This window comes from Camelus ferus, chromosome 25 (assembly GCF_009834535.1).
Source record: "Camelus ferus isolate YT-003-E chromosome 25, BCGSAC_Cfer_1.0, whole genome shotgun sequence".
Taxonomy (NCBI): domain Eukaryota; kingdom Metazoa; phylum Chordata; class Mammalia; order Artiodactyla; family Camelidae; genus Camelus; species Camelus ferus.
This window is the reverse complement of record NC_045720.1, coordinates 1660123-1685526: the sequence shown is the minus strand read 5'-3', so window position 1 is coordinate 1685526 and position 25404 is coordinate 1660123. Positions and strand designations below refer to the sequence as shown.

General features: G+C 64.0%; 1 protein-coding gene across 6 annotated transcripts in view; it reads left to right on the top strand.

The window, feature by feature from the left end:
- Positions 1–13631: 13631 nt before the first annotated feature.
- The window catches only part of ADGRB1 (adhesion G protein-coupled receptor B1), a 79491-nt gene continuing 67718 nt past the window's right edge, over positions 13632–25404 (top strand). The window contains exon 1 of one of the 6 annotated variants that reach the window (XR_004315282.1): positions 13632–13975. The gene's annotated coding sequence lies outside the window, so the exon portion shown is untranslated. The remainder of the gene's footprint in view (positions 13976–25404) is intronic. The other 5 variants (XM_032468267.1, XM_032468269.1, XM_032468268.1 and 2 more) reach the window with 5 other exon arrangements.

Here is a 25404-nt window from a genome sequence, read left to right as displayed (position 1 = left end):
TCTCCCCAACACCGTGCCTTCCCGCTCGTAACCAGTGCCGCATCCCGGCCAGCCCCAGCACCACCCGCTTTACTTCTGCCTCGTCACTCGTCAGGGCACCGGGGAGAAGAGCACATGCCGCCAGAGGCTCACCTCTCCTGCCAGCTCTGCCCTCACCAGGGCCATCGACGGCACCACACGCCCTGGCCAATGTCTGCTGTGCAACCTCCCAGGGGACCTCAAGCTCTCCCTTGGAGAGCCCAGCCCTCAAGTACAGGATCACGCTCTTCGGAGCCGGGGGCGGGCCCTGCGCTGCGCCCGGAGCCAGGTGAGCCTCGTCCAGTCGCTGGCCGAATCCTACTGATCCCCACGCAGTGCCTGGACCCCACCCAGGCCTGCTCGTCAGGCCGCCACGCCCCTTCACAGAAGGAGCGCTCACGGAACCCTCCGCTGGCTGGTTTGGGTCTTTGTTGTCTGTCTGTTTATTCTTTTCCTCTTTATGTCTGACTCCTTCTTCCTCCCTGTAAATTGGCGTAGCGCGGGGAGCTCACAATCCACCCTCCCAGTTCCCATTCCTGCACACGCTCCTCTCTGCGGCCCTAATTATCTAATTTGTAATATTTCATCTCCCCTCCCTTTCATCTCGCTTCGAACACCCCAACCGGTTAAAATAAATATGTATTTTTAATTCTGAGGCGCCTAATTTAATCTGGCAGGCAACGTTCCGCCACTCACTGGCACGCAGCTCCGGCTTAGTCACATGTCAGACCGCCAGGCCCCCTGGCCCCCCGCTCGTCCTGCCAGGGGGCCGTGTGGGAGAGGGCTCGGGGCTGTGCCAGGAGGCTGGTCCGGGTCGGATGCACTGTGCCCTGGCCACAGTGGTGTCCTTTCCTGGAGAGGCCAGAGGACACCACATTGGAATTCCATAGGAGGCTCCTGGCCCCAAGCACTGGAACTGAAAAGCCAGCCCGAGGCCTCCAGCGTCACCCATGTTCATCTCTTCAGGACCTGGCCAGGAACGCAGAGAGGGCCTGTCCACGGCTGAAGAGGTAGAGGCCCCCTTCTTGCTCTCCGTGGGTGTATTTCCAGCCCCTCCTCCCCTTTGCTGGACTCGGTCAGCAGGGTGGACCCTCACCCTAGGTGGCTCCTCTCAGACCACTCAAGGCCATGGTCACCTCCCTGGAGACCACCAGACCCTCCACAGCATCACCAACCTTGCACCTGGCCTGATGCTGGGTCTGCTTGGGGCAAGGGTGTCTGAGAGACCAGAGAGGCAGAGCCCAGGAGGACCTCAGACCACCCCCTCGCCAAAGACTTGTCGAAGCCTGTTACCTCTAACACCTGGAGGTGATTTGACATCCTTACGTCAGTAGACGTCTTGCCTCCTAAGTGAAGTCTTCCCCGGCTGTTGGTTTGTTTGTTCATTCATTCGTTCACTCATTCATTCATTGGGTCATTTGCTCATTCATTAATCCAAAGTGTGTCTGGCTGGCCAGGTAGGAGGGACTCTGGGGATTCAGAAATGAGGAGTGTTGGAAGACGGGGTTCCAGAGTCTGGAAGGCTGTGTGCTGAGGGCTGGAGGCAGTGGGGCTGAAGACAAGCCCCTCGTCCCCGGGGTCTCTCTCACAAGTCACAGCTGCCCCTCCCACCGATGCTCAGAGCGGGAACCAGAACCAGGGTTACACCTGGACCAGGGCCTGTCCTGCACTGCCCTGGGCCTCTCTGCCACTCCCGAGGCCTCTGGGCAGCGGGTCTGAGGCCTCTCCTGGCCCTCTCCGATGGCCTGCTCCCGTGCCCCCGACGCACGACCCGCTACGAGGTCAGGGAAAGTGACATCCAGCACCCCCGAGGGTGTGTGCGCCCCCACGGAGCATCCACATGGAACAGCTCAAGCTGCACGTGCCCCTTGACCCGGGGCTTCTGTTCCTAGAGACATGTCCTGGGGAAGACCGCCCCACGCGCCCCAGGACAGCCCGTGCAGCTTGTTGTGGAGAGAGCGGCCAGGCCCTGCTCAACGCCTGTCCCCGCGACGGCACCTGGGGGAGTGGGAGCTCCGGGAACAGGGTCGGGGACGGATGACAGATGAAAGGGCTTGGCCCAGTCCACAGCAGAGCACCTCATGGCCAGGAGGACTAGTAAGCTCAGCGCTACCACTGTCACGTGAAGTCACCGCACAAACAGAGCCGCCTGCTGAAGGCGCAGCCGGGATGCCGTTCACCTGCGCCTCGGGAACCCACGGACCCGCCCGGAGGCCTCAAGAGAGAGGCACAGGAATGGCGGACGCAAACACGGGTGGGGTCGCGTGTGGCCCGGGAGCGCCAAGGAGAGCTCTTCCACGTATGAGAGGCTTTCTCCCCTTGAAACCAGAAGAGATCTGAGGCAAAGCACAAAGCTCTGTAGAAACCGGGTCCTGGGCGGGGGTCCCGCAGTACATGACCCCCCCCCCACCAGCATGCTTGAAAAGTTACATAAGTTTTAAAAGAGAAAAATGCCTCCATTAACTTGGCACCAGGAAGATGTGAAATACTGACAAGCCAGTAGCCCTGCAGGCACGGGGCAGGCACAGCGTCCCCCAGAAGGATCGGGTACATGGGGTACAGGGGCACCTCGGACATCCGGGGTGGCCAGCTCGGGGTGGAGCTCCTCCTGGACCCTCTGCAGACGTCCCAGCTGGCTGCTTCCCAAGGAGGCAGGGTCTCCGCACCTAAGCCCCTCTTAAGAGGTCAGGAAACCAGCCTGCCGGGGAGAATGGGGCCCCTTCTCTCTCCCTGCGGCACCGACCCCACCAGCTCCCGGGGGCTCTCCAGTTGGTCAGTTCTCAGAAAGGATCCTTCTGCAGCCGTAGCTCCCTCCCTGGAGATGTCACTGGCTGGGTGACACCCATCAGGGGTCCTTGTGGAGGCTCAGGGGTGGCATTCAAGGCCACATGGGGTGCAGCTGGGTGAGCAGGACCCTGGGCTCAGAAGACCAGACCCCCCAGGCTGGGTCTGCCCTGCCTGGCTGTGCAATCCAGGCCTGTGTGCCAGGCCACGTGCGTGTGTGAGTGTGTGTGTGTGGGGGGTAGGGGGCTTGGTGTCTGCATGTTTGTGTGCCAGTGTATGTGCCCAGGGCTGAGACCAGCAGAGACCCTGGGACACACGGAGCCCTAGCACGGGGGTGGAGAGGGACAGGAGCAGGTGCCTGCCTGGCCCGGGACGTGGTGGTGGGCATGCGTGGAGAAGAAGGCTGCAGGGTGATGAGGGTTCTTGGGGTCTAAGGAGTGGCTCACCTGTCTTACTACATCTCCACATCTGGACTTGTTCGGGCATCCACTCTTCAGACATCAGCCGAGTAAGGCAGCTTCCAAGCTTGGGGCTGCGATGGACCCAGAAATAAGGATGCCAGGCCACGCCACCCGAGTGCTGAGAGACAGATGGCACAGCCAGCAGGGGGCTGCCTGGGAGAGCAGGCTGTGGGGAGAGCACCGAGGAGGGAGCATGCCCTCACCCTCCCAGAGCTCCGGATGAGGAGGGATGGTGGCAAAGCCACAGGCAGAAGGACGGAGGCATTAAAGAAGCCGCTGGCTCTGGAAACATTGAGGAAAGAGCCACACAGATTCTTGACCTTAGATTCCTGCATCATCCACACCAGGCAGATCCATTCTCTTCAACATCATCAGAATCACTGTTGTCCTGACCACAGCCATCACCATTTTCATCACTGTCACCATCATCACTGTCACCATCACCACCATCTTCACCACCATCACCAACATCGTCATTGCCACCACAACCATGGCCATCACCACCGCCATGACCACCGCCATCGCCACCACCACCACAATGGCCATCTCCACCACCATCACCATCACCACCCCATGGCCATCTCCACCACCATCACCACCGCCATGGCCATCTCCACCACCATCACCATCTCCACCACCATCGCCATCACCACCACCATGGCCATCTCCACCACCATCACCATCGCCATTGCCATCGCCATCGCCACTGCCATTGCCATCACCACCACCACCACCACCATGGCCATCTCCACCACCATCACCATCACCACCCCATGGCCATCACCACCACCATCACCATCTCCACCACCATCACCATCACCACCACCATGGCCATCTCCACCACCATCACCATCTCCACCACCATCGCCATCACCACCACCATGGTCATCTCCACCACCATCACCACCGCCACCACTACGACCACTGTCTTCCGCTGTGAGGTTCTGGGTAGAGGACCACATAAGTCAGGCCGGCAGGTGAACAGCCAAGTCCGCTGAACAGTGAGCTGGGAAGAGCAAGGAAGGCCTTGCAGGATCCAGACCCTGTGGGGCTACTTCCTTGTCATGTGATCTTGCGCCACTGACTTACTGTCTCTCAGCCTTGGTTTCCCCTCCTTTAAGGGTGGAATTGTGCTCCCTGACCTCTCTACTTTTCAGTGTTGTTTTGAGTGAGGTAATTTGAAATATCCGAAGGTGTTCTGCAAATTTTAAAGTGCTGAGCCAATGTTATGCATTCTTCTCAGCGTGTCAAGCCCGTTCCCAGTCAAGCCCCGCTCAGGGGCAAGGTCTTGGGAGAGCCACAGTTCCAGGAGCCAACCCCGGGAGCTGATTCCACCTCTGACTGGAACGCAGACAACATGCAAGTCAACGTGGGAATTCCCTCCACCCCTTCCAGAGAGCCCTGCCTGGTCCTGGTCAGGCCGCCCCGACCCGCCTCTGGGTCAGGACAGGCGGTGGAGGGCAGGGCTGCAGGGGCCCAGAAGGGAGAAGAAGGCCTGGGAACATCAACACCAGACAGAGGCCCCAGCGGTCGGCGTGCACCGCGGCTCCGCGCCGCAGGTTACCCACACGTCTCACAGAGCCGCATACCCCTGCCCTCATCTCCCGTGTGGCCTCTGTCCCTGTCGTGCCCCTCCCGTCTCTCCTTCCCTGACTTGGACAGGAACGGGCAGGGAGGGGTGGGGAGAGATGTGCTCAGAATGAGGCAGGAGAGACAGTCAACTCAGCCAGGGCAGGCGTCCAGGCTGGGATGGGGTTAGAGCTCCTTTGGGAGGAAGCAGGGAGACACTGAAGGCTTTGAAGCCCAAGTCAGACGCAGCCACGTCCGCTCTGCAGGATCTCAGCCCTGGCTGGAGGACAGGCTGGGGGAGGGCCAGACGGAGTCTGCCTCTCAGCCATGAGGATTTGACCCAACTTTCACTGAACCTTCAGGGAAACCGAGGCCCAGGCAGGGAAGGGACCTGCCCACAGCCGCGCTGCCAGTTCCCAGGTCCCTCCCGAGGCTCTCTGCCCATCCCCGAGGCTGAGGGTGCCTCCTAGGGGTAGGTGGGCTGTACCATTGGGCTCATTGCACAGAGAGATGGATGTGAGGACCCCCACTCGCCCTGTCCCTGTGGGGGCAGGGTTTGGTGTGTATGCCCCAGACCCGGGCCCTGTGCGGGACTCCAGTGGCCCACCTGCTGTGGCAGGCACAGGAGCAAAGAGGCCAAAGTCGGCGCCGCATCATCACCTGGGCCCCAAGCGAGGCCCCCTCTGTCACTGTGGTGACAGCTCTACCAGCTGCAGGAGCCCAGCCTCTGCTCGTGGGCGAGGGAGGCCCATGGAGGCGCCCTCACCCGTCCCAGGCCAGAGCTGCCCACCTACTGGGCAGCCCAGAAGGACCCCAAGCCTTGGAAGCCTCAGTCCCAGTCCGGATGGGGAGGGGCCCATCCCACACTCCCAGGGGTGGAATCTGTCAAATGTCACTGGTTCTCCCTAAAAATCTGTAGCCATTCCGGGGAGCAGGACAGGCAGTCCCTCAGTTACTCTAGGGCCAAGTCTGCTCTGCTGGGCTCCGGGCAGGGGGCGAGTGGGAGAGGTCAGGCCCCCTCCCTCAGGCCAGCAAGTCTTGTGGGCTGAGAGAAAGGCGGGGCACACATGCGCACGTGCACACAAGCGTGTAACACGCCCTCACACACATGCACACGGGCGCTCTCGCAGCCACATGCTCACAGCCGGACACTTGCGCCCGCACGCCCTCACACTCCTAGGGGCACGCACGCTCCTCTTGTTGCCTGAGTGTGAGCTGCTCGGCCTCCCCCTCTCCTCTGGGCCTCTGCATCCGTCCCTCTGTCCATCTGTCTGGGTGGGCCCAGGTGCTGTAACAAGGGGCACAGCAGATGGGACCTGAGTCCCAGGGGTCGTCACCTGGGACCTGGGACCAGGTCCTCCTCCATGGGCCGCCAGCCCCCCTGGCCCCCACCTGGCCCCCACAGCCTGCTGTCCATCCGCTGGAGCCAGTCACATGGCACGGCTCACGCGGGGGCGCTGGGGCAGGCAGAGCGCCCCGCTGGGGGCTGCTGCAGCGAGGCCAGCGTCGCCGGCGCACGCAGGACTGCCGCGGCCGAGGCCCTGCTGGGACGGGGAAGGTGGGATGGAGTGGCCCCCAGGGCGGCAGGGGTGGCCATGGAGGCTCAGGGCATGGAGTGGGGGATCTGTCTTCTGGTCCAGGCCCAGGCCGTGTTCTCCCCACGTGGACCCCTGGGACCCATCCCCGGAGTGTCACCCCATGGACCACTAGGGGTCTGAGGCTGCCCCTTTAGAAACCCTGGTCTGCAGTTGTGTCTGCTGCCCTCTGCGGGTCTGTCTGGTCACCCACCACCCAGGCCGGGCTGTGTCCTGGGGTGCTCAGACCAGGCCCCCCACCCAACAACAGCTGGAGACAATGAGGCCGCCTGGAGGGGCCGTGAGGATAGGACATCAGGGCCCCGGTGGGGTGGACAAGACCCACGGGGAGGCCACGTGGTGTCCAGGGTCTCTGTGGACACCCAGAGCCTCTTTTGGTGGTGGAAGTGTGGGAGCATGTCTGTCTCGGGGGGCCTGGGTGAGGCGCCAGGTCTCAGGGAGATTTCCCCCGCACCCGTGTGGGGCCGGGGGCCTCCTGGCCGCGGTGCACCGGGCGCGGCAGGGGAGCCCGCGGAGCTGGCGAGGCACCTCCGGCCCCGCTCCTGTTGGCGCCTTGGTCTCCGGGTCGGTGTCGGTTTTCACTGTGCTGTTGATTAAATGCTTAATCTCCCTGCGCTGAAAGCTCCCAGAGCTCGCAGCGCCCGCACTCCCGAGGGCTCGCTAAGCCCAGGGAAGGCCGGGGGGGGGGGTGCTGCTGGGCAGCTGTTCACACAGGCCCTGCGTCGGCACAGCCTCTGCTCGGGGAACCAGGGCAGTGAGGGTGGGGTTGGCCTGGTGTGGGCAGGTGTCAGGCCTGCAGGAGGGGTGAAGGAAATGGGTCAAATGTCTGCAGCGGACGCCCAGCCTCAGGCTGTGAGCAGGCTGTGACGAGGGTCAGGGACCAGGGTATGTCCAGGGTCAGGGCTCAGTCAGGATGTTGTGAGGACCGGGAAAGGTGCTTCGGAAGCATCTTGTGCAATTCCTGGCCCAAAGCAGGAACTACACCCAACCGCCCAACTTCTTCCCTTTCTGCCCTGTCAATCTTGAAGACCCCCTTCGAAGAACAAGCCTGTGACTCTGGGTCCCACCTGCTCAGAGTGAAGGCTTTGGTGTCAGTCCTAGTCCCTGGCTGTGTGAGCTCAGGCAAGTCACATCGCCTCTCTGAGCTACAATATCTCTAGCTTCAGAATGGCCTCTGGTCGATGCCACGAGGGCAGAGTGAGTTGGGAATGGAGTCAGCCTGGCCGGCACGGCTGCTGGGGACACGTCAGGGGGCTGCACCACTCTCGGGGGCCTCAAAGGCCCTGGGGCCCCGCAGTCAGCCCGCTCAGGACCCTGCAGCAGCAGTGGCCTTGCCGTGTGGGCTGGCGCCATCGTGCCTCTCCCCAGCCTGCATTTCCTCTGCCCAGCCCCCAAGGGGGTGTTAGGAAATCCCGCCAATTGCGCCTGGTTCTCACCCGGAGAGCTGTGAGAACGAGTGGTTGAAAATAGCCTGAAACTACCCGGCCTCCTCCTCCGCAGGGTGGGCAGGGCGGGCAGGCCAGGGGAGCCCGCGGCTGGGCAGGGCCGCCCGGGGTTACGGAAGCTCGCTGCCACCCGCGCCCCGGGCTCCTCGGGAGAAGGCGGAGGACTCGCAGCTCGTGGCCGGGAAGCCAGGTGTCCTGGGCCTGCAGGTGGGCCGGGTGGTGCGGGCAGGGCCCTTGTCTGAGGGCCCAGCAGGGCCCATGGAAGGCAGCCAGCTCTGCAGACTCTCCCTGAGTCCAGGTGGAAGAAACTCCTTGAGCACTTGATCCTAAGCGCCCCGGAAAAGTGCCCCATTCCTCCTCTTCCTCCCAGAAGCCTGCTCGGGTCCTGCCTGACAGAGACTGGCCGTGTGGCCCCGGCCAATGCCTTCCCCTCTCTGAGCCTTTCCCACAGAGCACAGAGAAAGCACGCTGCCAGGCAGGCGGAGCAGACGTGGCCACAGCGTCCAGAGCAGGGCTGGCCACACTCCCCCTGCCTCTGCCCGTCTGCGCCCCCTCCAGCCTGCGGGCCAGCTCTCAGGGGGCGCGTCTCCCTCCTGGGTGCCCACACCCCACCCCGGTACCCCCACGGCTTCAGCCCCATCCATGGAGGCAAGCGCCCTGCAGAGTCGAAGGGACCCGAGTCGTTCCAAGCCTGGTGTCCTCCCCAGTGACCCCCTCAATCTGTGAGGTGAGGCGTTGCCCTGGGCAGGCTGGCATTCTCCAGGGCCTTAGGCAGAGATGGTGAGAAGGGAGCAGTGGAGGGCCCAGGCGGAGGCTGCAGCAAGGGGGCTTAAGGTCAGGCATAGGAGGAACATCCAAGGGGCAAGGGTTGTAACTGCTGGAATCGTGTGAGAGCTCTTCCCTCCCGTTTCCTACCCTGCCAGCCCTGAGGCCATCACTCAGCCAGCCCGCCCGGGCGTGGGTGGTGGCAGGAGGGCCCACGGGGCCAGTGGGTCTGCAGGAAACTCGCTCCATGGCACTGGAGGAGCTCGTGGCCTTGGGGCCAGAAGAGGGTCAGAGCCATGAGTGGCTGACTGCCATCCGCTGCAGTCCTGCCTGCTGACCCAGAGGGGCTGGAGGAAGGGGATCCTGTCCTGTGGGCTGGGCTGAGTCAGCGCAGGGAGGCAGGAGTGGGGGCAGGAGCTGGGCCCCAGCCAGGTAGCTTGGCACGTGGCCGCAGGAGCATGGGGGCTGACGTGGAGCCCGCGTCTCCGCTGGTATTTGCCATCTGTGCCAGGCCTGCCTTGATTTACTCATTTAATCCTGACAAAGGCCTCATAGGTGGGTACTATTATTGTGCTCATTTACAGATGAAGCAGGCACAGAGCGGGTAAGTAAGTTGCCTGAGGTCACACAGCTAGAAAGTGGAGCTGTCAGGACACGACCCAGCCTGTGGTCTGACTGCAGCCACTACATCAGTGCGCCCTGAGGTCTCCCCACTCTCTCCTGGAGCCCTGAAGTGGGGAGGGGGCAGGTGCTGGGCGGCTCAGCAGCTCTGTGAACGGGCCTGGAGCCAGAGTCGAGTTAATGACAAGTCTTGGGCACCTTCTGGGCTGAAGTCCCCCCACAGGAGGCCAGGACTTGTGAAGCCTGGACCCCGGCTGGGATGTCACCACAGCGGTACTCTGCAGTACTGCAAGGGGTCCAGCAGCCACGCGTGGCCCGCAGTGGCTGTGCTGGGCGGTGCAGACAAGGACCGTGGCCACGTGCACTCTATCAGACAGCTCTGGAGAGCCATCTACAGCCTCTGTGGCCCTGGGCCTGAGGCTCAGGTCCTCTCTGCCCTTGGTCACCTCTGCTCCCTGCCCCAGGTGTGGGCAGCCTGAGGAGGGCGGCAGGGGAGGTCGGCCTTCCTAGGCCTTCTCACTGCTGCCTGTGCCCTCCCGGTCCTTCCTCCCCAGCGATCCCTCCCCTGTCCCCCGTCTTCACAGCTGCACATCCTGGAGGGACCAAGGGCCGAGGGGGCTGGGGGTGGGGGGGGCGGGAGGCAGAGTGGGAACGGGGCGGGGTCTCGCTCCTGCAGGCTCTGTGTGCCCTGACTGGGAGGCTAATTGTGGCATGTTGCATCCACAATTAATTATGGGGCATGTGAATCAGCTAATTACTCACTGTGCTCAGCCCCCACCCCTCACCCTTCTGCCTCTGGCTTGCAAAGTTCACCAAGTGGTTGGAGGAGAACCCCACACATCCCCAGGCAGAGAATCCTGCGCTGTCCCCTTCTGCCAGCCCCCAGGTGGCCTCTGAAGGCCCTGAGAAGAGTTCCCAGATGCCAAGGGCTCTCACTCCACCTTGGTCCCAGGAGGCAGAATGGGAGACCAGGAGCCAGGAGGCCAGGAATTTGGTTCCAAACCACCCAGCTCCCCATAGGACCTCAGATAACCCTCACTTCTCCCTCTGAGGATGGAACGGTCTTATGAAAATGGTTGGGAATAGGCAGGACTCCGAGGTATGCTGTTCCACTGGGGGGCTGGGATTCTCCAAGCCCCCCCACCATGAAGTTCCTCTGCTTCTCACCCCTCAGGGCTGCTTTAGAGGGAGCGCTCAGGCTTGGGACCAAAGAGCTGGACGTGCAAACCTGCCACGAGGTCAGGGCTCAGCAAGTCGACAGCTATGGTCAGGGATTGTTTCATGACCTTGAAGAGGCCTTTCAGGCTGCCAAGTGCCACACTCCCTCTGGGGCTGGGTGAAGAGGTTCTAGGACTGTGTCCAGCTGGATAGGGTTGGCCCAGAAGGGGACCAACAGCTTCACCCTCCCGCGCTGAGCCCACCCTGGGGTGCTTCAAGCTGGGACCCCACCCCGAGGCGGCTGTGAGTGTGAGGTGGTCAGGGATTTGCACAAGCGTTGGTGGAGGTGCCTGATGTAAGCTGGTACCAAAGCTCGGGAAAAGTGGCCGTTGGCGGAGAGCTCTAGAACCCTGGAATGTCTGAGCTGTAAGAAAGCCTCAAAAGCCTTCTGTCTTGGTACTCAGGCACCCATAGGGACACGGAGGGTGCAGCGTGCCAGTGCGAGTCTTAATTCCAAAACGATCAGTCGGGTGCGGTTTGTAGGGGCGGGGGGCAGAATTCCCTGCATGGGAATTGCAGGGGCACGGTTGACTCTGCTCCCTTCTCCAGGAGGGGCATGGTGGGGGGTGGGCCCTCTCTGCCCCTAGGAGGGGAACTGTCTAGAGTCTGCACCAGGAACTGGGGTAAGGGACACTGTTCTAAAGGGGGTAAGACTGGGAGGGAGGCAAGGAGTCCTTGGAGCAGGAAGGGGGAGGCACTAGCCCTGCTGAGAAGCCCCTTCGGAGGGGACACCACCTTGTGTGGGATGGCCTGGTTGGAGGGGGCCCCAGCCTTGTCCTGGGAACCCCAGGTGGGGTCCCAAGGCAGAGGAGCGGGATGGCTGCTACCCTCCCCCATTACCAGGAGAAGGGCTGGCGGCAAAGCAGCAGCTGAAATCCTGACTCAGAGCAGCCTGCACCCTAGTAGCGGCCTGGTGGCCTAATATCAGAGGCCCCCTGGTGGCCATGGGCTGCTAGTGCAGTGAGCAGGTGGAAGCCAGGGCAGCTGCAGTTAAGGACCTTGGCTAGGAAAGGTGGGCGGCCACCCAGGGGCACCACGTCCACCTTTTTCCCCAGTTCAAGGACTTTGGGAAGAAGGTCCTGTCCCCAGGCGGGATGGGGAGCAATAAGGCTGCACTGGAGGTTGACTGGGGAAAGGGCCCTTCCTGTCCTCTGGACTGCCTTGTGGTCTGGGTCTCCCTAGCTTCCCTGATCAGTCCCTCAGGACACCCCTAGGTTTTGGCCACAGGTTGGCCTAGTGAGAGGTACTGGTTTGGTTGGAGCTCTACCTGAAGAGGTGAGCAACGTGCCTGGGCACTCAGTCAACCTGAGGTGCCCTTCCCCTCCCCACTCCTCCCCCCCATGACTGGTGCTGGTGGTGGAGGTGCTGACCATGATGGTGATGTAGTGGCACTGTTTGGGTTATGGTGATGGTCATGGGGAGACTAGTGTGGAGGTGGATGCTGGCATTCGAGTTGAGAACGGTGACAATGATTGTGAATTAGTGTTTGATGGTGACAGTGATGCCCCCGCCAATGGAGCCTCCTGGGAAGAAATTGAGAAAAGCGGACAGTTGGATCAGATGTTGGGCTTGGGCAGCAAAGGCATTAGTGGACCGCTAAGATGATAAATGTGTACACTGTTGGATATTCAGGCAGAGCCAAGGAGGATCTTGCATTCAGAGTGGACCACACGTTGTGAAAAAAGAAGCAAGGAGCTGGGAGGCAGAAGCATCCTACTAGAAAAGGACCCTGAATTAATTTCCCTAAGGTCATTCCTCCAAGATTCTATACTTCATTCTAAAGAGGCCCCTTGTGGGTATCTGGCCAAAGGTCTCAGAAGAAGAGAGACTATGGCTGCTTTAAGATGAAGCAGCCAAAGGGGCCATCTCCATCAGCTTATGGAAAACAAAATCCAAATATGTGGCTGGAATCTCCCCACTGTCACCAAGTCAAAGGAGGATCAGTGGAAGATGTGAATGGGGAGGGGATGACTGAGGACAGCCCCACAGGGGAAGGTCTGGACCTCACTTTCAAACCCTTTTGGCTCTTCTCCCAAGTCGTCCCTCAACATCTCTCAGAACAGGTGTCCCCCTGAGGAAAGACTGGACAAACCCAACTGGGCAGTTCGGGCTGGCTCTCCCTACCTCTGCCAACCTCTGGTCCTCTTGGATGGGGTCCAGAGTCTGTGCCTCTGACTCTATCACCCATCACTCATTCCCTCTTCCATCCCACCTGCCCACCCACTCTTATCAACCTATCCACTCATCATCCTTCCAACTGCACGGCCCACCCAGTCTCTTCAGCCCTCCAGTAGTGTGCCATCCGTCCATTTATGCACCCACCTATCCTGTCCATCTTCACCCGCCTCTTTCCTCCATCCATCCACCCACCCTCCACCCTTCCATCCAACATCCCACCCATCTCTCCAGGCATCTGTCCATCCATCCATCCTCCCGTGCCCCTCCTGGATCTACACCCACTTACCTCATCCATCCTTCCACCCATCCCATCCTCTCGTGCACCTTTGTTCATTGTCTATGCACAACCCCGTATAACTTACTTCCCTTCATCATTCTGCCCTCAAGTCTGTCCATCCATCCACCCATCCACCCATCCATCAATTATCCAGCTAGCCAGCCGGCAGCCACTCCTTGGCTCTTGGAAGAGGCAGAGAGCTGAGGACCCAACTCTTGGTTTTCCTGCTGCATGGGGCAGGAGCTGGGCTTTCCTCGGTGTGCGCGCCTGTGTGCATTTTATCCGTACCCCCCCCCCACTCCGTTATCTCTCTCCCATCCCCCACACCCCCGCCCCCCGCTCGCGCTCCCCTCTAATGTGTGATCTGGAAGCTCTATAAAGCCTGATGTAATCCGTAATGCAGTCTCTGGCTCCCGATTCGGGATCCAGTTTCAGAGAGCGAGAGATTGGGGAGCGCCGGCAGCCCGGCGGGGGGGAGCAGCTCGCCTCTCTCCTCCTCCTTCTCCCCGTCCTCAGCCTCCTCCTCCTCCTCCCCGCACCGCCCCGCCCCCGGCTCGGCTCGCCCCCCCCCCCCCACCTCAGGAAGGGGAAAAAAGGCGAGAGGAGCGGGGCAGGCGAGAGGAGCGGAGCGGCGGCGGCGGCCGGAGAGGCAGCGGCGGGCGCAGGCGGCGGCGGGCGCGGCGTTGGCGGCGGCCCCGGCGGAGCGAGCGCGGAGCCGGCGAGCCGGGAGCACAGGCGGCCGCGCCGCGTCCTGGCCGAGCCGGGCCGCGCGCCCCGCATCGCCCGCAGCGCGGGCATCCGGACCTCCCCGGCGTCCGGGGGACGCCGACAGGCGAGGGGGAGGGGAGGGGGCCTGCGTACGCCGGCGGGTAGCTCCCGGGGGCGTCCCGGCTAGGCCTGGAGCGGGCCGGGGGCGGCGACGACAGAAGGAGCCCCCCCTCCGGTCGGGCGCCCTGCTCGGCCGCCGGCGACGTGGGGAGCTCCTGGCGATTTGCAACTCGCCGGATCAAGTCTTCGCCAGCGGGGCCGCTGCTGCTAGGGAAGGTAAGGAAGGCTCCGGCGGGGGGCTGGGGGGAGCCGCGAGAGGGGGTGCAGCGAGGGTGGGAGGGGGTCGGGGGAGGGGCGGACGCCCGGACTTCCTAACTTCGCTGTTTGGGGCTTCGCAGCTCCGAGGTTTGCGCTCGGAGCTCGGGAGTTTGGACCCCCCCCCCACGCCCCGGCCCCCTGCCTCCTCCAGCAGCGGCGACGGAATCTGCCAGCTTTCCGCGCGCCCGCACCGGGCGCGCTGAGGAGGGGGCGACCTGGACGTGGGAGAGGCTCCTCGAAGCTGCTCACCTTCCCCTAATCCACACACACGCAGCCTGGCCAGGGTGGCAGGCTGGGCTGGGGAAGACACCCCCTCCCCATCACATGCACAGACCCAGGGCAGGCTGGGGAAGGCGTTCCCGTTGTGTCCCCAACACATACAGGCACTGTCAGGGGTCCTAGGGAGCCCCAGATGTGCCCCACAGCCACACACAGACTCAGGTAGGTTCAGGAGAGACACCTCGGCGTGTCCCCTTCCCCTCATCACACCCAGAGCCCCTACAGACCTTGTAGGGGCCGAGATGTCCCCCCCACCCCACCCCTCACAGCTTCTCGCTTGCAGCCTCGCCGTGGACCCAGCCCTGGCGGTGGACGCTCCTCCGGGGTTGTTTTCGCCCAGACCGGGCGGAGGGCCGCCCCAGCGCTAGTCCGCCCCCCTCCTCACACATAATCGCCCTGGCTCGTTCTGTTCTGCTCTTCTTTTCCACTCGCTTGGACAGGCCGCGCGGATAAGCCGCTCCGAACTTTGCGTCGGCTCTGCGCCCTCTCGGCGCCAAGCACCGAGGCCAGGCGCTGGGCACTCCTCGGTCTCCACCCCCAGTGGGCAGAGGCCGCCGTCCCTCCGCGGCCGCCGCGCTCGCTTGGAGCCGCACGGAGCTGCCTCGAGGAATGAGCGTGTCCCTCCCCCCCTCCTGGGCAGGCTGGGACCCTGGGCCCGGCCAGGCGTCCTCCCCACTAGTCCCCGGCCCCCTGGGCAGGGCTGAGCGCGCCTCGGGCCTGCCTCGGGAGGGAGCGGCAGAGCTGAAAATCGCCGCGAAGCGAGGTGTCTGGGAGGGCTTGTCAGAGGCTGCGGCTTCCAGCCCCGGCACCTCTGCCGGGCCGCGGGTGGTGCCTGCTGGGTCACTTCTCAGGCAGCCCAGAGGGAGCAACCAGTCAGACACCCAAACCCCGGCCCGCTGGGCACCTTACCCTTCCCACTTTTATTTTCGGCTTCCAAGTTTCTTGGAGCGCAGGGAGCCAGGATGGGACTGGACCAGTCCTAACCCACCCCTCCTTCAGCACCTTTTCCCTCCGCGCGCTCCCCATCACGTCCCATTCCCCCGGGTCTGGGCCGGCGATTCCTTAGCTGCAATTTCCGATTAGTGGAAAGGTGTGCAGGTGTGTGGGTGGGCAGGGGGCGCGCACCCCCGCCCCAGAGGAGCTGCTTGGAGAACGTGCTGGGGAGGGGACTGGAAGGTCTGTGCTCCCCAACCCACCCTCGGGACCCAAGGAGACCCTCCCCCTGTGTCTTCCCCCAGGACACAAACACACGCCCCCTCCGAGCAGCGGCCGCGCGGGCGGGGGCGGGGGGGACCTGGAGGCTAGGGTCCCTTTTCAGATCCAGGAGGTGGTGTATTATGCTTGGGGTCTGAAGAGGCAGCCATAGCGTCTGGTAGAACCAGAAGCCTTCCGTTCCTTGGAGGACCCCGCCGCCACAGAGGCAGCGAGGGAGGTCGAGGGAGGGGGCCGCTCCCTCCTCACCGCAGGCGGCAGCGAAACTCTGCCTCCGGACTCCTGGGTGCCGCCGGGTCCGGCTTTGAGCACCCAAGCAAGGTCAAGCAGGCGAAGGAAGGGGGCGGGAGCTCCTGGGCTCGCCCCTGCCCGCGCAGAGCCGGAACCTTGGGAGGGCGTGTGGGCTGCCCGCCGAGTCAGCCCCCGAGCGCCCGCCGCCCGCGCCCCGTCCCCGGAGGCGGACGTTGCGCGCGTTCCGGGATCCCGGGGCGCCCTGCGCCCGGCCCCTCGCCCTTCCTCCCGGCTCGCTCGCTGTTGCTGGGCGCCGCTTTCAGACTTGTTGCGCCTGAACCTGGGGGTCAGGGGGCCGGCCTGGCACCTCCGGAGCCTGGGCGGTCGGGAGCCGAGCGTGAGGCCGGAGGGAATGCGCCAGGGCAGCGCGCGGCTCTGCAGGCGGGCGCGGCGCGGAGGCTGGAGCGGGGAGTTTGCCGCCTCCGATCCCGGAGAAGGGCGCTTGTTTCCGCCGCGCTCCCGCGCGGGGGCGGAAAAGACAATCGTCGCCCCTGGCATCACGCCGCACTCCTGGACCACGGGCCGGGAGGGGACACATTCGAGTTGTCGAACCCTCCCTTGTACGCAGGCTCCGGTCCCTCTCGGGCCTCGGTGGCCGCGTCCGTGAAATGGGGGCGAGGGTGAGGCTCTCGGAGCCTTTCCGGCTCAGGCCCTCGGCGCTCGTCCCGACATCCAACGTGCTGGGCCCGCAGCGTGCTGGATCTGCAGCGTCCAGGCCGCCCGGGTCCGGAGGCAGCTGGGCGCCTGCGGACGCACGGCCGCAGGGGCCCGGCACAAGGCGGCCGCGGCAGGGCCCGCAGAGCTGCGGGACGCGGGCAGCCTCCTCTGGCGTCCTCGCCCCCTGGCTGGCCCGCCCGGCCCGGCCCGGCCCCGCCTCCGGAGCGGGTCCTGGGGCCCGAGCCCGCCCCCTGGGGAAGCCTCCGGCTCCGGCCCGGGCCACGGGCGCCGGGCTGCGGCGGCGGTGGCGGAAGGCGGCGCGCTGCCTCGTTCAGCCGAGAGAGGGCGCCGGCACCACCGGCCGCCTGCCCGCCCCTTCCGCCTCCTCGGCGGCCCAGGCGCCCGCCCCATCCTGGGCAGCCCCGGGCCCCCACCCTCTTGCCCGTCCCTGAGCTCCCCTGCCAGGGCCCAAGCGCGGTCCCAGTCTCTCCCCACACTCGCCTGCACCCGGGCCCCTGAGCCCCATGAATAGGCGAGAGCAAGCGCATTTGTGTACATGTGTGCCACGCGTGCACGTGCGTGTCCGCTGGCAGGTTACGGGCATGTGTGGGCAGGCAAGCAAACTGCCACATATGTGTGCGTGGCATGGCTCAGAGCTTCTGTCAATGTGCGCCCTTGAAGGCAGTATTTAATCCAACCACGTTTTACCTGTGGCATGTCTGTGTCTGGCTGTGTGCAAGACTTGAAGACCTGGGAGCAAAGCTCTAACCCTCCCCAACCAAGGCCCTAAACCTGGAGGGTTTTGTTAACCCCATCCAACAGCAAACCCACACTATCCCATTGTTCTCTGGAACCCTTGGCCTCCAGCCTCCGTGGCTGCAGCTGTGCCATCGGACAGAGCTGTGATTTCTGGGCAAATACACGGCTGGATACCCTTGTGCACAGCCAGTGTGCACAGACTGAACGTGTGGGTGCGCGTGTATACACACTGACCTGGGATGCAGCATGGGAGAGGCAGAGGGCATGCCCCACCCAGTGTGAAGGCTGGTGGGAATTCAGGAGGAAAGAGACCCTGATTGGCTCAGTGAATGGGCCCTGGAGGTGGAAGACAGTGGCCTGAAGGAGTCCAGAGGTGGGGCTCCGTGAGAGCCCTGCACAGGGAAATGATAGCTAAGCCAGGACCCTCCAAAGAAGGATTGTGGTGAGGGTGAGGAGGGTCTCTGGAGGGAGCAGCCAAGCAAAGGCCCTGTGGCAGGTGAGACTACAGGTGTAAGGCGTAGACAAGAGCTGGAGAGGAGGTGAATGACAGGACCGTCCAGGGCTTCAGAGGGAACCAGGCCAGCTACAGAGCCCTGCAGGCCTCTGGCTATGTCCTGGGAGTGGTGGGGAGCATGGACGGGGTGGTCTTAAACAGAGGTAGTGACTTAGCCTGATGGACATACCAAAGAGATGGTGGGTCCCCCACAGTGAGGTGCACACCGAGTGGCCCAGGGCTGCCCTGACCCACACCTGCTCTGGACTCCAGATTTCATTCACCACCACAGAATGGCCCCCACCTTTCACCACCCACGACCCCCATCAGTGTGCACTGTGAACAGACCCACAACACAGCACATGTATCCCACAAAGGCAGGGATGCGCAGAACAGAACGCAGGTGCGCACTACCCTGGAATCTGGGCCCCGTGGTGGATGCTCATGACCCAGGATGTGAGGTCTCTCCAAGGACACTGGGGCTGCAGGGCACTGAGAGAGCCCCTCTTCCCACCCACCGCCCATTTACAGTTGTTGGAAAAGCAAGGCCTGAGGGGGGAAGAGCTTCAGCTGGATCTCCAGGTCCCCGCCTCATCCTCAGCACAGCTGCAGGGGACAGAGGCACAAGCCCCTCTCCCCACAGGGAGACCCTAGGGCCCGTGGACGCAGCTGGATGTGAGCCCCTGGTTTCAGATCTCCTTCTGCCACGGGACCACACGGAGCCTTCCCTGCACCGCCGTCTGCTCCTTCCTCACAGGGGAGGGGCTCCCCGACAGAGCCTGGAGCACGCTAGGGGGCTCCTGGTGGCCTGCCCCGCCCCTACCCCTCCTTTGCTTTCCTATTTCACCTCTGCTAACTGAAAAGTGACAAGTGATGAGAGCAGCAGCAAGGGGCTTGAGTGCAAAGGGGGTCTCCTTCCCAGCCCAGACCCCAGGTCCTCCTGTAAATGGGTCCCGTTGTCCTTCCAGAAAGTTCTGTGCCTCCACAAGCAAACTGCGTTTGTCTTATAAGTGCTTTAGACGAATGGACGCGTTCTGTGTGCAGCAGGGGCACCTGGCTCACCCCCCACCCCACCATTGCCCTACCCCAACACCCTCTCACCCCCAACACCATCTCACCCCCCACCATCTCATCCCCACCCCATTCCCCACTGTTGCCCTGTCCCCGACTCCCACCATTACCCACCATCACCCACCCCCCACCAACTCACCCCTCACTGCCCCCACACCACCTCACCCTCACCTCCCATCTCCCCCCGCACCCTCACTCACCTCTGGCTCTCCATTATGTTCCTGCTGATCCCACCACCCACCTCCCTGCCCACGGGGTCTGTGGGTATCCTCGAGGGCTCACTTGGAGGGGGTGCAGATGGGGTCCCCAAGGCCCACGGGGCCCTGCTGGGTGACTGTGGGTCCCAGAGAAGCCTCCAGGGCCTGTGATTTCCAGAGGCTCAGAGGCTCTGGCGGACGGCACGCTGGGACCCCGGCTGCCCCCGTCCCCTCCCAGCCGTGGCAGCTCTGGGCTTGTGGACTTTCAGTTGAGACTGGATGGAAAAAGAGCTGCAGTCAGGAGACCCGAGGCGCCGGCGAGCGGGGGCCTAGGAGCCCTGTGGGCCACTCTGGCGGCCTGGCCGAGCCGCCCATCCAAACCTGGCCGGGGGTGGAGGGGGCCCGCCGAGCCCCGGGCCCACCCTGTGGAGCCAGCGCCCCGAGCCCGCCCGAACCCCCTCCCGTTTGGCGTGGGGACTTGGTGCAGAGCTTCTTGCTGCCCAGAGGCTCAGAGACGCAGGCCGGGGAGCGCTGCCACCCCGCCACAGAGTGCCGTGCTGGGAGCTGTTGGGGCCCCCTGGGCCAGGTGCTGGTGACGCCCAGTTGTCCCAGTTGTCCCAGAGGAACGACAGGGGTTTCAGGACGTGAGAGAGAGCCCTCCATCACCGGCTGTCCCTGCTCCCGGCCCGAGCCCTGACTGTCCCAGTCCCCCTTGACTGGGGTCACCTTTAGAATGGTTTCCTCTCAACAGCAGCACCCGCGCGCACACACACACACACACACACACACACCCTGCAATGCACTCTGCCGCCTGTGCACACACTCCCTCACTCCCACGCCGCCACACTCACACACACACTCACACACACGCGTGCAGATGTGCCCCAGCTCACTTACACGTGTCCCTCCGTCCCAGCTGAAGGCCCCCAGCCCTGCTCCTGGCTGCTGGGTGGGCCTCCGCCCCGGAGCTCAGCCTGGGCTGCAGGTCCAGCTTGTCCTGTCTCCACCCTACCCGGCCTGGCATTTGGGACACAGCTGGTGGTGGCCCTGAGTCCCAACTGGCCCACACTCTCTCTGTCAACCTCCCTCACCCCAGCTGTCCCGGGGAGAGGGGAGAGGGCACCCCACAGGTGTTGGGGAGGCCCAGGTCAGAAGCCTTGGTGCCTCTGGGTACCAGGGACCGGGGCCTTCCCTGCCTCTCTTGGGACTGGCAGTCCTAATGCAGCCACTGGTGCGGATGGGGCGGGTACAGGGGGCGGCGGGAGCCTAGGGACCTGGGCTCCAGGAAGTGCGTCCGGGCGAAATGCCTCCTTACTCCGCGCTCGCCCCGAAGCCGTGCTGTCAGGCGCTCTGCCGTCTCCACCTGGTCAGGCCTGCACAGCTTCCCCGGGGCCTCAGTGCTGTCTGCTCAGTGGCCGGGCCCCTTCCTGACCTCTGCCTCTCATCTTGCCACCGTCCTCACACCCTCCCCCTGTGACCTTGGATGAGCCCCTCTTCCTGGGGACCTCAGGGACAGATCCAGGCATGGGGGGTAGCGTCACTTATAGTCCAGGGGCTGGGCAGGCGTGGAAGCTGCATCTCCCTCTCAGGGCTCAAGGGCTTGACCTGGGAGCAGGGGGACACGGAGAGGAGGGCAGTGACCTGTGTCACACCCAGAATTTCAGGAGCCTCCTGTCCTCATGAGAGTGCCCTGCTCCCACGGGATGCCCCAGCGGATGGGACAGACGCTCTCACTGTCCCCACCTGGGGCTCTCTCCCGAGAGCGTGTTGTGTGCATGCATGTGTGCAAGGATGTGTGTGCACTCTCGGGGACACAGGATGCCGTGGGAGCTTGGAGGAGAGCACGTCTGCTCTTGGGAGGCCCCGGCAGGCTCAGACAGGACTTTCTAGGGCAGCCCTGAGTCCTGAAGGACAGGTGGGTGTTTGCCAGGCAGAGGGTGGGGGAAGCCCAAGACAGGGCGTGGCCTGAGCAAAAGCCTGAGCGCATGGGCGTCTTCAAGGCCTGCAGGTGTTTGGGGTGACAGGACCCTGAGCAAACAAAGGTGTGAGGAGGGTGAGGGTCTGTACGGGGGGCCTGGAGCAGAGCCAGCGCAGGACGAGGCCCCTCCCTCCACGCTCCAGCAGCTGACCTTCCGGGGTCCTTTCTCTCTCCTCCTGGGCAGCTCCATCTGACTTCCAGCCAGATTCCCCTGAGGGCCCCTGTGCCCAGGCGGACGGGCAGGGGAAAGGCGGGCAGGCATGGTGGGTGTGGTGAGCTTCTTGGGGGGCCTGGCCCTGCTGGCAACCTAGCCCTGCCAAGTGCCCTCTCCCTGCCCGCTGGGGATACCTCACTGGTCTGCCCCCACCTCTCTGTTGTGAGTGGAATATGGCCGGGGCCTCCTTAGGGTAGGCCTGGGACACCCCACAGTCAGCCAGGGGGTCAGGGGCCTGGTCGGCTGGCACAGGCTGGGAGTAGGGGCAGGTGGCGGCTGTGGAGATGGGGGGCAGGCTGGTCTGACGCCCCACCGGGCTCTGTGCTCATGAAGGGAGGCCTGCCTGGGCTTCCCGGCTCCTCCTCGCCACCGCAAGCCCCTTAGACAACTTAGACAGGTTGTGCTGGGCCTGTGATGGGGTCTCCGGCCAGGGCTGCCTTTGCCTCCCGGAGATGAGCTGCCTCCCCTGTTACCGCCCAGGGAGGCTCCCAAGCAGGGAGGGCAGGCTGCAGTGGGCAGGGTGGCCAGGGACCCCTGGGCAGCCTCTCCTGCTGGGTCTCCCAGCCCTGAGCACCCGCCAGCCCCCTGGGCCGCCCTCAGGGCCGCGAGCGCCCACCCGCCCCTCCCCCAGTGCAGCCTTCCCCAGACACACAGGCGGGTACTGTTCAGAGAGCCAGGCAGGACAACAGAGTGCCTTTTGTGGCTGGTGTCTGGGGAATGCCATTGGCGGCCTGGGGTGGGTGGGGAGGGGACGGAGTCAGGGACTGGGTCGGGTCTGTGCTCTGGGCCAGGCCAGGGAAGGGTCCGACAAACTGAGGTGAGGCTGGAAAATCCCAGAGCCCAAGGGGCCAGTGTCCAGCCCACACCCTTGTTGTCCAGCGGAGAAACCAAGGCAGGGGGCGCTGATGGTGTGCACGTGCATGGGTACGTCTGGGATGGTGGTAGGAGGTGGGTGTGGCCTCCTGCTGCAGACGAGGCCCCTGCCAGCTGCAGCGTGGGGCCGATACGGCTCCTACCCCGTGGGAGCCCTGTGAGGTCGGAGACCCGTCCTGGTGTGCAGTCCGCGCTCAGTAAACCAGTCATCGCCTCCCTCCCTCGTCGCTGTGGCTCCAGCTCCTTGTCCCCTCCTGGCAAGGCCAGCTTTCTGAGGTCCCCCACCTCTCACCCTGCAGACTCTGGGAGGCTGTGTGGCAGGTTTTTTGGGGCGGAGGCTGACCAAAGAGGGGGCTGGACACCTGGAGAGCCTCCTGGCTGCAGGACATTTTGGTCCTGAGAACGTGATGGGAGAGGCATCTGGGTGCTTGGGTGCTCATTGGTTACTGTCCTTGGGAACACAAGAGGGGCAGTGGGTGATGGACACTGCAGTGACCTATGTTGGCATATGGGAAACCAGGGACCAGACAAGGGGCCTGCGGCTTGGGGGGACAGTCACCCAGTGAGCAACTCTGGAGAGGAGTGCCCAGTGACCACGCTGAGCCCTGACCCTGAGTCACAGCCCATGAGCCTCCTCCACCCCTCACCTTTGGTCAACAGGCTGGCAGAGTTTTGACCCCAGCAGAGGCCTGGGTGCTTGGTGTGGCTGAGGGGAGGGGGTGTGAGCCAGCTCGGGGAACCCAGCGCAGAGGACGCCACAGGGCAGATGCTGCGGGAGCTGCCGGAGGTCCCCCACGGTGGGTGTGGAGCCAGCCAACCGCTGGCCTGGCCCTCCTTCTCTGAGGCCCTGCCTTGGGCTCCTTGGGGCTCCATCCTGGACATTGGGATCCCCCTAAACGGTCTTCTGCAGGCAAGCCCTCCTCTCCCGGGCCTGGTCCCTGTCCCACTGCCCCGTACGTCCCAGTGAGCACACGCTGAGCCCAGCTCTCCTCCTGCCATGAGCCTTGTACAGGTGTGCTGCACATGTACACAGCACGTGCATATACAGAGACACGTGCACCTACACGTATGTGCTTGCACACGCAGTACACACATGTCTGCAGCTCAGCAAGGGTCCCCACCACCCATCGCCCACTGGCCCAGCTGGGAGCCCAGTGATCTCCATGACCCTGTCTCTCCTCTGACCCCATCCTGACATCACACAGGGCTCCCCCTGCCCACACCTGCCTCATCCGAGTCAGAGGGATCCCCCCAGTGAAGACCAGGTCCTGCCCTCCTCATCCTAGGATCCTGCCCAAGGAGTCAGGTGGGAGCAGGGGCTCCCCAGCACGCCCTCACCCCATGCTAGCTCTGATTACCCACGCCTGGGATGGACTCGACTTGTTAGCCTCCAGCACTGCTGTGTGGCCTGGGGCCTCACAGGGGTGTACCCTGGCCCAAGCCTTGGAGGGGCCTCTGAGGCGTTTATCCAAGGCCCTGCTGCGTGTTTCAGGAAGGCAGTTAATGGAGACGGAGAAGCTCAGACCCTGGAAAGTGCTGTGGGTCTTTTTGGGGCGGGGCAGAGGGTGGGGTGTGGCAGGTGGAGGGTGAGTGACCGCTGGCAGGCACAGAAGGTGCAGGAGCTGTCCGTGCTGGCGGCTTGGGCCCCTGCCCAGCTCTGCCCCGAGATCCAGCCAGAAGGGGCAGGGCAGGCCGGTTCCATGGCGCTCAGACTCACAGCGGGACACCTTCTGGCCAGCAGAGCCTGCCCCAGTGCCCAGGGCGTGGAGCGGCCCACGTTCTAGAGGACGGTCCCCTCTGGGGAGTCCCAGGGCTCCAAGGAACCCTGTTTGAGAACCTCACGGGTGGGCTGTTCTGGGCTGTCTTCTGGTCCCAAGAGCAGCTGAAATCTCTGTCCAGAGCCTCAGTCTGGGGGTGCAGCTGCCTGACGGGGCTATGCCCTGACCTGCCCCTAAACCCCCTCCCCATTGGAACCTCCCACCTCCTCAGGGTCCAGGCCAGAAATGCCCCCGCCAGGCCCACAGCCCAGCGGGGCCTGGAGGTTCTCTCTTCTGTGTCCTGAGCATCCCCCCGCTGCCTCCTTCCCCCCCGCAGGCCTGCCCCCGTGCAGCCAGGGCGGTCTCTCCGAGGGGCAGCTCTGACCGGGGTGCTGCCCTGCTTCTGAAGCGCACCGCCACCTCTTGTCCTCTGGGCAGGACAGAGAGGGGGCGCCTGGCTCCCCCGACAGGCGCTCGAGGAGTGGAGGGAGCTGGCGCAGACGAGGCCGTCTCCAGGGATGCCGGGAGGGCCTCAACTCAGCCCGGCTCCCATGGGCCCTGGGACAGGGCGGGATTCAGATCCATTCCGCTTGGCCTGGGGCTGTGCCAGGCCGTGCAGAGGGCAGGGACTTTGTCCAGCAGGCCTGGGCTTGGATCCTGGCCCTGGCGACCAGGACCTACAAACCCTCACCAGGCCATGTGCCCATCTGCAAAGTGGAGCTGCAGCAGGTGCCCCCCAGGACTGCTGCTGCGGGGGACCCAGTGCCCGGCACAGGACGGAGCCCAGCGGTGGTCCCCTCCTGTCATGAGCCCTGCTCTTCCCTCTAGGCCCACGAGTCCACAGCGTGGTGGAGGCGGCCTGCTAGCACCTGCCTCCACCACCTTCTCACCCCCCAGCACGCGATCCTGAGCGCCTACTTTGGACAGGAGGGCTGTGGGGTGGGCTTCCAGGGGCTGGGATTGGGGGGGAGCGTGTGGGCCTAGCCTGGGCCACCTCAGACCGTGCAGGCCCCTCTGGGGGAAGGTGCTGGGCTTTGGGGTGGCCTTGACCCTGGGTCAACGGGGACAGGACAGAATGAGGCGGCTGACTTGTGGAGGGTGGTGGGGGCTGTGCAAGGAGGCACTGGACTGCGATCAGACGCTCCACTGGGGCTCTTCAGAACATCAGAGAGGGTCTGTCCCGGGGCTGGGACCCCAGGTGGGGGGCTGGCGGCTGCATTAGGTCCCAACTTGGGTGCAGGAGAGGGGGTGCTGCAGCTGGGGAGGGGGCTCAGGTGAGATTTCAGATCCCACTGCCACCCCGCAGTGAGGCCGGACGGGCAGCCTCCCAGGTCTGGGGTTGGCGGTAGGACCTTGGCCTCGGTCTCTGTCCCCATATGTGAGGATGGGTGGCCAGGGCAGGTGGCTGTGCTACACCCACGTCCAAGACCACCCCTAGAATGGCCTAGAGGCAGGGCAAGACAAGGGGCCAAGTGCAGGTCTGCCCAGTTCTGCCTGGAGGGCCAGCATGAGGAGTTCGCGAGTTCCCTCCTCGGGGGACCTGAACGTTTGCCACTAAAGGGCCCCAGCGGCCCCACCTGGCCTCTCTCCCTACTGCGGTCTCCTC